Here is a 15,685-nt window from a genome sequence, read left to right as displayed (position 1 = left end):
TTTTCATGAGACACCTATGAGCTATATGTGACTAGCTATAAAAGAAAGATATGAAAAAATTAGGCTAAGAGAAGTCAATTAACTTTCTCAAGGTTAAAACTAAGAAAAGGCAAAGCTTGGTTTCAACTCTGCTGTTTGGCTTTCCTGAAGCCTATTTTTACACTAAAGTAACATGACTTAACTATTGATATCATCAGGGACAAATCTGATCTTTCTTTTATGACTTAAAAAATAAACCCTATCGTCATAGTAACTCTGAATCATATGGTGAAAGTATAAAAAATACAAAGCATTAGGGTTTCCAATCATGAGAATTATGAGTAAGTAAACTTTTATTGAATGTTTACAAGTATAGCAACACAAGCAAATAGACGTAATACTTTTTGAGGTGGAATATATAAACTGCATCACATCTATAGCCAATTTAAAAATAATTTTTACACATCACATAAAGGAAGTAAGCCTTATATTCATCATCTTATAGGAAGTGCTTCTCCACATTAGATAAATGTTCCAAAAGAAAAATATGCCATCAATTTTTCTAATTGTCAACCTTAAACAAAGGTAACGTTTGATGGGAAATAAGAGAATTTCTGACTTAAAAAATTGAGGCATGTATATGGGGCACCCAGAGGGTCTGAGTGTGTAACAACACAGACAAGAATGGTCATTGCACTAAGATTAGCCAGTGATAATCAGGCAGATACAGCGTTTTGTTCACTGCGATTCCTGTAATGTCTTCATTTATTTTCAGGACATTGTGAATGGAAACATCACATAAAAGCACAACTGAGAGAATCTCATAATAATAAAGTAAGCTCTTGTAAAAAAAATTCACCGAGTTACAATCTTTCAAGTTCATGTTTTCACTTGATGTGGACATACTTTTAGAAAATCATGTTTGCAATAAAATGAAATTGAGTTTAAATATAATCGAGTGCAAGGTATCAAAATTGTAAAACCTGAATTTTCCCCTTATGTCCACTCCATTCTTCATCATCACAAAAACCCGCAGTGTTCATATTTACCTCACAAAGTCAGCTCTAAAGCAGTCAGTGGATTATTTCACTGCCTCAGTTTTACTCAGGTTGGTTTTAGGCTCTCTTCTCCATCAGTGCCCGGAAGACAAATACAGACTAGGAAACATCTTACTTTCTTCACTACCCAGTAGCATGAATCTAGCCATTCCACCTAATTAGAATCTGGGGAAGAACCCAGGTGACACCAAAATAGCCTCAAGGTAAGGCTGAGACACACAAAGCCACTGAGATAACCTGACAGTAGGTGAATAACAGGAAGATTAGTAGGGAAATGGAAAAGTAGCGAGGGCCTGCCCATGGAGGTCCTTTAGTGCCCTGTGTTAATATATGGGCTGTTATCCACAGATGAGATCTGTGAGTCCCTTCCTTGACAGAAGGTCACATCATAGAGTTCCAAACTTCAGAATAATTGTACCAGGTATCTTATAATCCCTTGGCCATTTCTACTTTATAAAATGAAGCATTTATTTCATGAAATTAAGATATATTCTGAAGTTCCCAAAAGTTGTCTTACACACATTGTTTCTAAAACAGATGATTCCACCAGGGCAAAGACAGGTGTGAACATGCATCCCACCTCCTCAGATGCATTTTGAGAGCCTTGGAGTAGCCTTGAAACTCCATCAACCTTAACCACCTCCCCCTAAGTCTTAATATTCTGCAAAAACACACCCCATGATGGAAAGGGACAGGGATCTGGAAAGCAAGCACTTAAAGGCCATCCATCCTCAGGGTTGCTGAGAAAGAATGGGGAGGAAAAGAAATGCTGCATCACTCATAGTGTCTGATCACAGAGATGTTTATATGTCGCACGAAGTCCTATTTGAATAGCACCTCCATGACTTTTTGTCATGTGTAAATATTATGGTACTTTATTTTTTTCATATTGTACTTACATTGTTCATTGCTTTTAAAATATATGTTACAGAATGTATTGGCTGAGCTAAGGGTCAGATATGGATATTACCAGAAAGTGGAATTAAGCAGCGCTCCCATCCCCACCTATCCAGTTGCATTTACTAATTTACTTATGTGTAGAAGAGCATGTTGGGAAAAAGAGTTGAACTCTAGCAACCCAAAATCTTTGTTCAGGCACATTAATCCTTGCTATCAGTCACTTTTTAAAACTCGTGGGATAAACTTGTACTGCACTTTGAGGTTTTATCCTTGTATGTTACTTACATTGGTATGTTTATGAGTAAAAGTGTGCATTTTAAATATTATGTTTTAGCTTGACTCAACCAAGTCTTAAAAGCATAAAGTTTATTGAGCTTATTGCCAGTACATAAAGAGAGATGATTTCATATGCCTCACATTGACATTTATCATGTCTTCTCTTAAAACATTTCTTACAATGTGGAGAAATTGGAACCCTCACATACTGCTGGTGGGAATGCAAAATGGTGCAACCACTTTGGAAAGCAGTCTGGCAGTTACCATATAGGTCAGCAATTCATGTCCTAGGTATAGACCCAAGAGAACCGGAAGCATTTGTCTAAACAAAAACTTGTACATGAATGCTCACAATGGATTATTCATAATGGCCAAAAATGGAAGTATCCCAAATGTCCATCAACTAATGAACAGGTAAATAAAATGTGGTATATCCACACAATGGAATATTATTCAGCAATAAAAAGAATGAAGTATTGATACATATTACAATATGGATGAACCTTGAAAATGTTATGCTAAGTGAAAGAAGCCAGACACAGAGGACAAGGTCTTGTATGATTCCATTTATATGAGATGTCCCTAACAGGCAAATCCATGGACACAGAAAGTATATGGGTGGATGCTTAGAGCTGGCAAGAGGAAGGGAAGGGAAGCAGGAGTGATGAAAATTGTCTAAAATTTATTGTGGTGATGGTTGCACAACTATGTGAATATACTAAAAACTAACTACAATTTAAATGGGTAGATTTTATGGTGTATGAATTATATTTCAGGAAAACTGTTATAAAAAACTTACAAATAGTAAGTTTTCTTTTACTCATTTTCTGCATGGTTTTAAGTTAATAGTGTGTGTGGAGAGGGTGAGGTTCCTCTAAGTACAAAAGTTAATATGAATTTGAATTTCAAGGAATCATGCAGGGGACTAAATTAACTGATATTAAAGAATCACTCCTTGTGATACAACTTAATAGCATAAATATTCCTTGTACCCCTTAATTTGAAATACCCCAACAGAGGTCAGAGTGAGGATGAGACTGAGGGGGCACCAAGTACTCTCCCTAAGAATTAAGGTTACTGCCCTGGCTGGTGTGGTTCAGTGGATTGAGCACTGGCCTGTGAACCAAAGCATGGCTGGTTTGACTCCCAGTCAAGGCACATACCTGGGCTGTAGGCCAGGTCCCCAGCTGCGGGGGAGCAATCACACATTGATGTTTCCTTCCATCTCTTTCTCCCTCCCTTCCCCTCTCTCTAAAGATAAATAAATAAAACCTTAAAACCTTAAAAAACAGAATGAAGGCTACTATCACAATCACACAACTGCATGTAACCTGGAAAGTGATACCAGAATCCATCCCATCCAAGAGTCTCCAAAGGAGGCTGTGTATTCTGAAAGCGAGTTTACAGACATGCTTTGGAAAGCTGCGCTGATAAAACCTGTTGCCTTCGTCATGCAGGTGGGAAGGTACCAGCCATTCTCCTTACTTCCCATTCGTGGGGTGGCAAGTGCCTCTCTGAATTCAGGCTACCACCACTCTAATTTAGCCAACATCAGGAGAGGCTGGCTTCCAGTTCCACAGGCAGCAAAAATGCCAGTGTCACCAAAGGTCACATGACAGCAGCAGACACAATAGCAGGAACAGAGTTTCTGAGTAGCAAATGGGTGAAATGTGTGCCTGTGGGTCTACCAAGTCCCGGCTCAGCTGAGCCTCAAGCCAATGAACAGTGCCATGAGTTCATGGGCACAAGGGATCTTGTTGTGCATTCCCTCTACCCCTCGTAAGAGACACATGGGTTAGAAGGAACTAACCCATGGCAAGAGTGAGAGCTGCAGGTTCTTGGCAGAGGGGCGTGGGGGCAGCGTTCCGGGTTTGTCTTCATGGAGTGGGGCCTCATCTCCATCATTGCCCAGGCTAACGCGTGGTAGTGGCACCATCCCTGCCACATATGAACTCGGTGCCCAGTGAAGAGTGAAAGCCAGGACTGGGTCTGAGATGCTTGTAGGCCCCCTGAGGATTCCCAGGAGTATGAGTGGCCAGGGGCTCTCTGTAAGACCGGACTTCCTGCGGGCTACCAGCTGGGAGCTCACAGCCAGCAGGGTAAGAATGCTAATGTCGGGAGTGTAGCAGACAGGACGGGGGTTTGCCTGCCCCACACGCTTACCCTCTCCTTCACTAAAATCACACCTCATCCCAAAACATAAGGGCCGACCTGTTGGCGAGGCTAAGGGTCAGAGCTCCTCACCAGTTCTAGGATACACAGATTGGTCAAGTACCCCAAGAGGAGCTGGTCAGAGTCCTTTCCCAAACTGGATTGGAAGGATTCACCCTTCTTCTCTCTGTTTACAAATCCACGAAAATGTGCCTTAAAGCTGCAGTGCACCACCACCACCTCAGTGTTAGCCTTGAGGCAGAAACTGGCTCGAGGGATTAAAGCTAGTTTGCAGAGAGAACTTGAGGTGATAGGTGGAGAGAAGAAGGGCTAATCCTGTTCACGACCATAGTTCTGTCGCCTTGCCCACCCCTCATTGATTGTGTAGACAGTAAATTTCTTCACTACTTCTGCTCATTCTTTTTTGCTTTCTGCCACTTGCAGTGGGATGAGTCCTGAATAATATAATAGTGCTATCTGGCTGGTGAAGTCTGAAGTATTCTGATTACACCAATGTAGATATGACAAGAGTTTGACAGACAGGCCCATTTGAGGTTTTCTTAAAATGGACAATAGAGCCCTGGCTGGTGTGGCTCAGTGGATTGAGCATCAGCCTGTGAACCAAAGGGTCTCCAGTTTGATTCCCAGTCAGGGCAAATGACTGGGTCGCAGGCCAGGTTCCTGGTTTGGGGCATGTGAGAGGCAACTGATCTCCCACACAACAATGTTTCTCTCCCTCTCTGTATCCCTCCCTTCCCCTCTCTCTAAAAATAAATAAACAAAATCTTAAAAGAAAAAAAAGGACAATAGATAGACTATATACAATTCATGAAATATGGATTTGATAGGTAGTGTTTCCCATTATAGAATTCATTTCTCCCCAATAATATAGTAATATAATCATTTAAAGTTGCTCTATTATTCAATTAATTGAAATAATAGTTAAAAACATACTTACAAAGTGCCAAATAGTTGATTATACATTAACAATTTTATCATTGTGTTGAATAATCTGAAAAACAAACTTTAAAATGAATAGTTCGTACTGTAGTGGCAGAGAGAAAAAGTGACCAACTTGTAATTTCTATAGGAATTTAGACTCTGAATAATATACTCACAGACCTTAGAAATGGAAAGATTTAACAAAAAATCCATTTTACCTGTCAGGCAATTGCCCCAGTCTATACAACCATTCTTCCAACATATATTACCAAGCTCAGTGTTTGTCCTGAAGGTCAGCGGTAAACTACAATGGCAAGGCCCCCCCATCTAGAGGTTATACCTGCCTCACACTGCAGTAATAGCTGCAGGTTGTACCCTATTCACTGTCCACCCTTGTTTTGTATTTGCTACAGAATAATGGAAAAACTGAGCTCTGCTCTTGAGAGGCTCACAGTCTAAGAGAGAGGCACAATTTATACCTTATGTGTTACTATTTTAACAAGCCAGTAAGAACAAAGATCATTAGCCACCTTGTTACACAGTAAAGGACCAGGAGAAAGTGATATTACTGTCAGAGCCGCAATAACAATATCTCTTAAAGCTTTCATACTTTGGGCACTAAAACCTGGTTTTGGTCTTTTACTCCATGAGATTCATTTGTTCTTGCCTTAGATCATGGTGGCCAGTATTGATTTTTGTGCTATAGTATGGCATTACAAATGTCTGCATTCTAAGTCTCTAAGTCAATGATTTGCTCTTATCCTAGTATTTGTCTTTGTTTTAAGGCACCTAATAAAAATGCAACTATTTGTTCCACATGCAAATATGTCAACTATTTAGTTTTAATCATTCGAAATTCATACCTAATTATGGGCAATTAAACTGGCAAAATCCTTTAGCAGGTCTCTGAAGTGCCCCTACTGCATGCTACTTACCTTGGTACAGAATTTTCTGTGATGTCACCTAAAGGCACAAGCACCCGAGGCAAGCTGCCCAGCTTTAAGTCTTAGCCCTTTAGTAACCATGTGATCTTGGCTAAGTTACTCAATGTCTCTGAGATTCCTATCCTTCATCTGTGAAATGGGAATAATAATAATGTCAATCCCCGAGGTTATTGTGAAGATTGAATGAAATCATGTATAAAGCACTTGACAGAATAGCTGGAACACAGTAAACATTCAATAAACAATTCTCTGTTATGACTACACAGGAACTCATAATGATCATATGTATCAGGATGATACATTACTGTCATCCTGAAATCTTTTTCTTAGCTGTTTAGTATCACCTACATTTATTCAAATGATTATTGTTTAAGCTAAAATATAAATAAATGTTACTTTCCAAAATATTTGTTACATTCAGTGATTGTATTCATTTGTCATAGAGGTAAGACATTCCATTGAGAATGAAAATTAAATCATAGACTGCTTTCAAAAAATTACAATCTGGGAGGGAGATTATTACACCAGAGCTCAAAAAAAAGTTTCATTGTGACAATTGTAATAAAATAGATACAAATACGTTGTAATAATGATTCAATGAAAAGCAACTGCAGCCATTTGAAAGGACCCAGAAGAGGCAACATTTGAAATAAATGCTTAATTGCAGATGCAGATGAAGGAGTCAGACATTTGTGGCCCTGAGAATGCATTTCTGATTCTTTCTTTCCTCTCTGACTATTCCTTCTTGGTCCTATTCTTGGGCTTAACTTCCTCCATCCAACATGTAAAAGTTGGGTGCAGATTGAGAATTCTGTCTTCAATCCACTTCTCTTTTAATCTCTGTGTCTTTGGAAATAGCTCGACCTTTCACATCATGTATGTCACTGACTACCAAATCTAAATCTCTAGCCTTGATCTTTCTTTTCCCCAAGCTTCAGATTCAACTACCCCAGTGCCTCTGAGAGGTCTCCCCTACCCACGGCACCTCAAACATGTCATAGTGAAATTTATCTCACATCATTGCCCTGTATTCGTTATTCTAGTTCGTAGCATCACTCTCTGCCCAGTCACCCAAGCCAAAATCCCCAGAGTCAATCCTTCCTATACCACACTGTACACAATAAACTGGTCACTAACCTCATAGAATCTACCTCTGAAATATTTCTCACCTTCTTGATTACTTCCCTAGGGTCATATCCTCCCATCTGGCATCCTGCTCCAGCTGCCCTGCCTTTCAATGTATTCTCAATCGTGTCATCACAACAACTTTTCTACAATGCAAAACTGACCCTGCTGACAACCCTTCAAGGGGCCTAACTGCCACCTAGACAGGTGATAAAAACTCTTGGTAGGTCACACAAAGTCCTCTGCGATGAGGCCTTTTCTAACCTTTTACTTTAGGCTTCCAGGTAGCCAAACCACCTGCAGTACCCACAATCCCTTTCAGTTTAACACTTTGTGCCCTTACCCTTCCAGTAGCTTCTGCCTGAAAATCCACCTGCTTCTCTTTACCTGGCATTTGCCTTCCTACTCTCTCTTCAAGATTCCTCCCAGGAGTCATTCCTCTCAAGAGCCCGCCAAGGAGCTTCTGTTATGGGTGCCCATGACACCATATGAACCCTGCTCATGGCATTCATTACGTTGTTCTATAAACATCCTTTTATTTGTCATCTCTCCCATAAACCGTACACATCCTGAGACAAGACACCATGCTTTCGTTCACTTTTTCAACAAATATTCATTGAGTACTTAGTAGGGGAGCATAATAGACTAGGTGCCTGACCTCATGAAGTCTGTATTTTAATGGTACATGTCTAGAAAGGGGCTATAAAGGCAATCAAGAAATTATTAAGACAATTTCAGATATTGATAAAAGCTACTCAGAAAATAAAACATAGATTAAAAAGTTATAGGAAATAGTTCCCTGTTAAGGAGGCTGCAAAACTTCAAATGATGGATGGCCAGCTGTGTGACGATCTGAAGAAGAAAGTTGTAGGCAAAGAAATGACTGGCACAGAAGCCATAAGAAAGGATCCCAGTTGTTAGACAAACAAAGCTGGGGATACCTGGAACATAGTGAACAATAGAGCGAAGGACAAGAGATAAGCTCATAGAGATACACAGGAAGCAGATCCTGGAGGGTCTTGCAGATTGTTTCTTATTGCTGAAATCAAAAAAAAGTCACAAACTTAGCAGCTCAAAAACCACAAATTTATTATCTTTCAGTTCTGTAAGTTAGAAGTCTGACATGAGTCTCACAGAGCTAAAATCATCGTGTTGACAGGACAGCATTCTTTTCTGGCCTTTTCAGCTTCTACAGGCTGTCCAAATTCCTTGGTTCTTACCCCTCCCTCCGTCTTCAAAGCCATCAGTGTCACATCCCCCTGACCTTCCCATGGCTACATCTCCCTCCGATTCTCTTTGACCTCCTTCTTTCACCTTTAAGGACCCTGTCATAACATTGGGCCCACCTGGATGATCTCCCCCTCCTCTCAAGGTCCTTCATTTAGTCATATCTGCAAAGTTCCTTTCGCCATGTAAGGAAATATTTATTCACAGGTTCCAAGGATTAGGAAGTGGACATCTTTGGGGGCCCGTTATTTGGCCTACCACAGATATGGAAAGAAATTTAAACTTTATTCTAATTGTAATAAATAACCACTGGAGAGCTAGCTACTAAGCAAAAACATGACATGAACTGAGTTATATTTTTAAGAGTTCATTCTTCATGCTATATGTAAGGTGTGCATGAGGAAATGTAGAGGCAAGGAAAACCAAGCAGGGGTCTCTCTGTAGTCCCAATGAGAGATAATGAGTTTGACTAAAGCTCTAGCAGTGAAGGTGGTGAAACTGTCCAGATTCGGAAAATATTTTGGTATAGAAGAAACAGAACTTGCTGATGGACTGGATATGTAAAGTAATGAAAGGGAAGGACCAAGGATGAGTCCTAAATTGGGAGCTCAATCAACTGGTGTGTAGTACTGTTATTGACTGAGAATGGTGAAGAATAGAAGAAGAGTAGGTGGATTTAGGGCATAAGGATGGCAAGAAGTATCAGGCTGGAATGTCCATGTCAAGTTTAAGATAACTGTAAGATAGCCAAGGAAAGCCATCAAGTAGGCTGTTGGATTTATGAATCTGGAACTTGCAATAGGAAAGAGTGTTGGAAACATATGTTTGGGAGTCATCAGCATAAAGATGATATTAAAGCTGTAAGCCCAGATGAGATCATACAGGGGGAATAAGAAGATACAGATATGGGGAGGAATGCATCCTGGAAGGTACCGATACTGACAGGGTTTCCTCAAATTTATAGCCCTTGCACTTAGTCCTGGCTCAAAGTGGCCTCTCAATAAATTGCTGATGAATACAGAACTAATTCTGGGATTAGCCATTTTTAGAACTTAAGTTACATAAACCTATACTAAATAAATTATATTTTGAACAATAATAATAAATCACCAAAATTCATCACTTCCTAATTATTACACTACATTTTACTATTACCTATGCTCTTGAGATTTAGTTATGTCTATTATAGTTTTTCAATTCTGCTTTCAGTGGTATTGCATTATGAGCTTAAAATTGGCTATGGTAGGAGTATTTACATCATGGGATTTGGCAAATGTTACAAGTTAGGGCTTGATTTATTATTTTGTCAAGTGTTAGACCAAAGAAAGTGATAGAGAAAATATTGATCATGCAGATTGAACTTAAAAGCGTGCCATGTCTGTAGCTATTACACTATGAATAGCACAAAAAATTGATGAAATTTCTTCCAGTATGTGAAAATTACCTGATTTAGTAAAGAACTTGCTCATATCATTAATGAATGAGTGAGGTTCTAACAAATGTCTTTATTGTTTCACTTTTGTCTTACTTATTAACATAAAAACATGAACCAACATTCATGTCAGAATTGCAAGGTCTGCCCCGAAAAAGCCCAACCATTGTTAGTATAGCAAGAATGGCTTGCATGACATCGATGTAACCTGGTAGCCAAGGAGAGTGGACTGGAATGCGCATGTGTGAACAATGACTTCACTGTACTAGTCAGTGGGGGCGGTAGACACTACTGAGTGAGCATGTGTACTGTGTGGCCGTCGTATTCAAAATGACTGATTGACTAGAGCAATGAATTTGCATCAAATTTTGTGTTAAACTTGAACATTCCTTCACAGAAACTATTCAGATAATTCAGAAGACTGTAGCTATTGGCAACTGGTGATTGGCAGCTTCATCATGACAATGCGATGCTCCTGCATCACGTCTTGTGCAGAGATTTTTGGCAAAACATCAAATCACCCAGGTGACTTAGCCCCCTCAACAGCCCAGATTTCGTGCCCTGAGACTTCTGGCTTTTCCCCAAACTAAAATCACCTTTGAAAGGGAAGAGATTTCAGGCTGTCGATGCAATTCAAGAAAGTACAATGGGATAGCTGATGGTGATTGGGAGAACTGTGTGAGGTCCCCAGGTGCCCGCTTTGAAGGGCACTGAAGCATCATTGTCCTGTATAGAATGTTTCTTGTGTCTTGCATCTCCTTCAATGAATAGATCCATTTTTCATACTGCATGGCTGGATACTTTCTGGACAGACCTCCTATACTGGTGGGATAATTGCTAAATAGACTAAAAAGAAAGAAAAGAGTTGGGCAAAAATCAAAAGTATTCAGTGAGAATCAATTGGTTATATGGATTTATAGGAGTAATGTGTAAATGCATGCTTTGTTACACATCCTTTATAATAGGAAAATGCATAATAAACTACACACACACACACACACACACACACACATACATACTTTTCCCAGAGGACCATTAAACATTTACCAGCATACCACTGCCTATATTCAAACCTTATAGTCATATGGTATTATATGCAGTATTAAAATTATTATATTACTATCTGTTTATGGGAAGTGGCTAAAATATTCATAGCAAATTCATGATCAGTATTTTAAAAGGTTGATAAGTTATGTCACTTGGGTTCCAGTAAAATTTAAATGGATCTGTCAAATATCATAAAACTTAGAGGTCGTTAGCTATAGTTTCCCTTTATTTGCCTGAATTTACACTTGATAATTGATATTTTTTTCTTCCTACCCAGATGCTGATCATCAGAAACATGTAAGAAACTGCCCTGGCTTTCTCTAAAAGAAGTATCTGTTGATCAGCCAGGACTTGGGCCTGATTGAAAGTCTCTAGCTTTTCACTATGTAACAGGATAGCCACTAACTACGTGGGGCTGTTTAAACTTAAATTTAAATTAGTTGAAATTAAATAAAATTTAAAATGTAGTGCCTTAGTTAAACTAACCACACTTCAAGGGCTCAATAACGACATGCAGCTAGTAGCTATCACATCAGACAGCACAGATGATAAAACCTTCCATTGCCACAGTAAGAGCACTCGGAAAGCGCCAATCTAGAAAATGCCTTCCACATAGAAGATGCTCTGCAGTTATTAACTGAGTGATCAAATTTTACTGCCTTTTTCTTAAAGCTGAAAAGTTAAAAGAAATCAAGAATTTATTTTTCAGGAGAAAAAAACCCCACCAATAATTGCATATTTGAATATGTTTAGATATTTAGTATTCAAGGTAGGGGCAACTATTTCTTGGCCATCTCTTATGAACCAGACATAATATTAGTCACCCTCGTAACAGGTGTATGCCATCCCTCACTTTATAGCTGAGGTCTGCAGAGGTGCAATACTTGCCTTCCACAGTCAGGCAAACAAATAGCCACAAAGCTTAACCTTGTCCTCAGAGTTTGAACCCTCTGCTTTCTAAACAAAATAACCAAGGGCGGATAGATATGTTCCATTTCTGTCTGGGTATTGCGGAGGTTGTTGTGCAGAGGGCAGTGAAGTGAGAGATTGTGAGCACTCGCTCTGCAGTCAAGTGCCCGCTGGAGTCCTGGCTCTGCCATTTACTAGCTGTGCCACAAGGACAAGTTCTCCAGTGTGGGCTTCAGTTTCCTCCTCCTCTAAATGGCATTATCACAGTACCTATGTCAAAGTGTTGTAGAGCAAGTAAATGAATTATAATATTAAAACAGAGCATGGCACAGAGGAACTGCTATAAAAACTCTTGCTATTATTATTAGGATAGCTGGCATAAAGAAGAAATAAGTCAATGTATCTCCTATTGCCAGCTAACAAAGTTTGAAACTTAATTCATCCATGTCACTCATTTAAGACCTGAACAAGGCTTGAACTTATGACAAAGCATGGCTGACAGCATTTCCCCCCTCTTTTATGCACAATTATGGAACTGTGTGACCTCTCAGAAGAGCTGAAGTGTATAATTTAAAAGCATAAGGCTGTGGTCAGTATTGCCCATTTTCAACTAGCACATGAAATATAATTATACCTCATTAGCAAAAAATCACATTGACAGGTCTGGCCCTCTGTTTTATCATTATTCACCTATTAGCAAAGGAAAGGATAATTGAAAGCAATAGGTTTACCTCTTGAACTTAAGATATGTTACTAAGTCCATCAATTATTTTCAAATCATATTCAATGATACTCATAATTTTGACCAGGCAGCTCAAATGGAGAAAATAATAACTACCATTTGCTGCTTGCTCACCTACTATGCTGCAATTGTTCTCCATGATTGTCACCAACCCATACAACTGGTCAAATGTGTTACATTTGAGAAAATCGACACATTAATACTTTGCCCAATGTCACAGCTAGTCTGGGGAAAACAGCATTTGAACCCAAGTCTTCTTGATCTTAAAACCAGAGTCCATATTAGTTTGCCACCATAAGCAAGAACACGAAATAATATGAAACAGGATAGAAATATGCAATGTGCCTATTTCATTACCTTCAGCATGTCTGAAGCAGAATTTCTAAAACATAATAAAAAACATAGGTACAGAAAAATCACTAGTGTTGCTACCCAAAATCACAATAGACTCAGAATTTTTTTCTGCTTGATCACCGCTGACAATTCAGGATGGTTGAACAGGTTCATGTGAACTCAGAGCCAGGGCTGCTGATGGCTTGCTCTCAGTGAGGCTGTGTTTGGTAAAGGCAGTCCTATTTTGCAACCCCATTATCAGGAAAATCAACAGTTGGTCTATCTGCATACATAATTAGGGAAATGGAAACTCTGCTTTGCAAGTGTCAGTGCCAGGAGTAAATGCAAAGCCATTTTGGGGATGAGTGTGGAAGCAAGCAGGCCTCTGTTGAGGAGCATGACTGAGTAACCCAAGGGGAATTCCTGCCCCGCAGTGGCATGTCATCCCGGCCTGGTTCCTCCCTCCCACGTCTGGCCCCAGCTCTCTTTTGTCCACAATGACCCCTCACTTCTCGTCTCCTCTGTGCCTGCCAGTTTGGCATCCTGATGGACTGACTTTGCTGGCTCCCAGCCCTCTTAGTTGGTCTCATAGTTGGAGGCTTGACTCTTCCACCCTGGCAGTACGCGCTTCTTGCTGCGCTCCTAGTAACCAAGCTCTTTGGTCCTGTCCCAGGACTGCTTCTTGTGGTCCACTCAGCCCAGCAGACCTGCAAACACAGCTTGCCACTATGAGCACAGAGAGCTGACAGGAGTTGGGGAAGTGGGGAAAATGCACTCCGATCAGTCAGGACAGCATTCATGAAGGCCCTGAAAGAGCAGAGCATTTTTTTTTTTTTTAAATTAAAAGCAAGCTGGTATGTTGGGAGTTTAGAAGCAGAGGAAAAATGAGAAATGAGATTGAAGATGTTGGCAGGGGCCAAATCACATATAGTGTCTTTTGGGCCACTGAAGAATTTTTACTTTTTAATTTTTTTATAAAGAAGAAATAGAAAACTTTAATAATTCCATATCAATTTGAAAAATTGAATTCATCTTTAAAACTTTTCTCAAAGGAAAACCCCAGACCTTAATGTCTTCACTGATTACTTCTACCAAACATTTAAGGAAGACGTAACAACAATCCTAGGACATTACAAGGAAGAAAAACTACAAAATAATATTTTTCATGAACAGAGGTGAAAATATTCCTCAACGAAGTATTAATATCAAAGCCTATTATATTTTTATTTTAACCTAATGGAAATGGAAAACAAAGGGCTTTGATCAGGAAATGACATGGACAGAAAAATTGATCTGGTCATAATATGGGGTTGTATTAGGTGTGGTGGAGGGTGAAAGTATTAGATATGGGGTGTGAGATGTCAGTTACCGGCTCAACCCCAGCTCCCCTGCTTTCTACACCTGGCTCTCATCACAAGTGAGAAGCTGGGGAATGACATGTTCCATGCTTCCCTGCCCAGAGGGTTCCAGCTTAGAATGTGCCAATGAGAATCCCTGGTGCAAGATGTGGAAGCAGGAGCAACACACCATATTTCTCCAGTGGCAGCGGCAGCTGTGTGCAGATGTGGCTTCCAGCCAAGCTCCTGCAAGTCAGCCTCTTCAGCAAGGCAGGTAGCTGAGCTCAATGACATTCAAGTTTCCCTGAAACTTCTGACTCTCAGAATTTCCTGAAAGTCAGCAGCAGTTCTTCCCAACCCTGATTACCCCAGCTTCTGTGTCTAGAGTCATGTATGTTATAATCCCCTCTGTTAAGTCCTTCTTACCTGAAATATCAGAGTGGTTTCTGTTTTCCTTACTAACCCTCAATGACTAAGGTTAAGGAGTTCTTACAGTATTGGGGGTGAGAACTTATGGGGGCTTGGTCTAGAGTATAGGCATTAAGGGTGGAAAAAATAGGGTAGACTTAATGTGTATTTAAGAAGTTGAACCTACAAAATATTGCTATTAATTAGATGGAGGGAGTGAGGCACATGAAGAGGTCAGGAATGACTAGTATGTTTTTGGTTTTAAAGTCAGGCAATCTCGATAAATTTGCCCTTCAGTTCGTGTCACTGGAAGAGCTATGAACATCAGGCTGCCCCAGGTTGCCAGCCCTGCCAGATGTCTTTCTAGACTGAAGGGCTGAGGCCAACAAAGAACTAAGGAAGTCAATAGTATGAGGGTGAGGAAGATGTTCCATTTTTCAGAACATGAAATTCTATACCCTAGAGCTAATGGGCCATTTTAATAAGTTATCTTTTTCAAAACTGCTCCAGAGCAGAGAAAATTAGTTAAACCAAGTTCTGTCTAAAACCTCCCCTAAAAGAAACCTGCTAGGGCAATGAGCACACAGCTGGGGTCAGGGTGAGGGTTGAGGACTAGGATGGAGCAAGAGCTCCTTACTGGAGACTATAGAGACTATGGTGCACCAGGGAAGTAAGCCAACTTACAATCCACAGGGCTGAGTTTAGATTCAAATACCAAAGAGAGAAAGTTAGGCCATGAGATGAGAAGATCACAGTGTGTGTCATAGAAGGTGGCAGAATTGGAGACAAAGCAGATCAGAAGTATATAAAATGAAGTTGAATATGCTTGGAGGGGGAAGGGCTATTCCCACCAACATCAGGGAGTTCAGGCAAAT

At 40.0% G+C, this 15,685-nt stretch overlaps 1 long non-coding RNA gene across 1 annotated transcript; it reads left to right on the top strand.

Annotated features, from left to right (window-relative positions):
* Window positions 1–757: 757 nt before the first annotated feature.
* LOC150011515 (uncharacterized) lies at window positions 758–11,467 on the top strand. Its single transcript, XR_016510661.1, has 3 exons — window positions 758–813; window positions 10,432–10,559; window positions 11,359–11,467. It is a non-coding gene; the product is annotated as an uncharacterized LOC150011515 (long non-coding RNA).
* The last annotated feature ends 4,218 nt before the right edge of the window (window positions 11,468–15,685 follow it).

The sequence above is a fragment of the Furipterus horrens genome, unplaced genomic scaffold (assembly GCF_987537825.1).
Source record: "Furipterus horrens unplaced genomic scaffold, mFurHor1.1.pri manual_scaffold_4, whole genome shotgun sequence".
NCBI classification, from domain to species: Eukaryota; Metazoa; Chordata; class Mammalia; order Chiroptera; family Furipteridae; genus Furipterus; species Furipterus horrens.
Note: the sequence above shows the minus strand (reverse complement) of the source record. Positions and strands in the feature narration are given on the sequence as shown.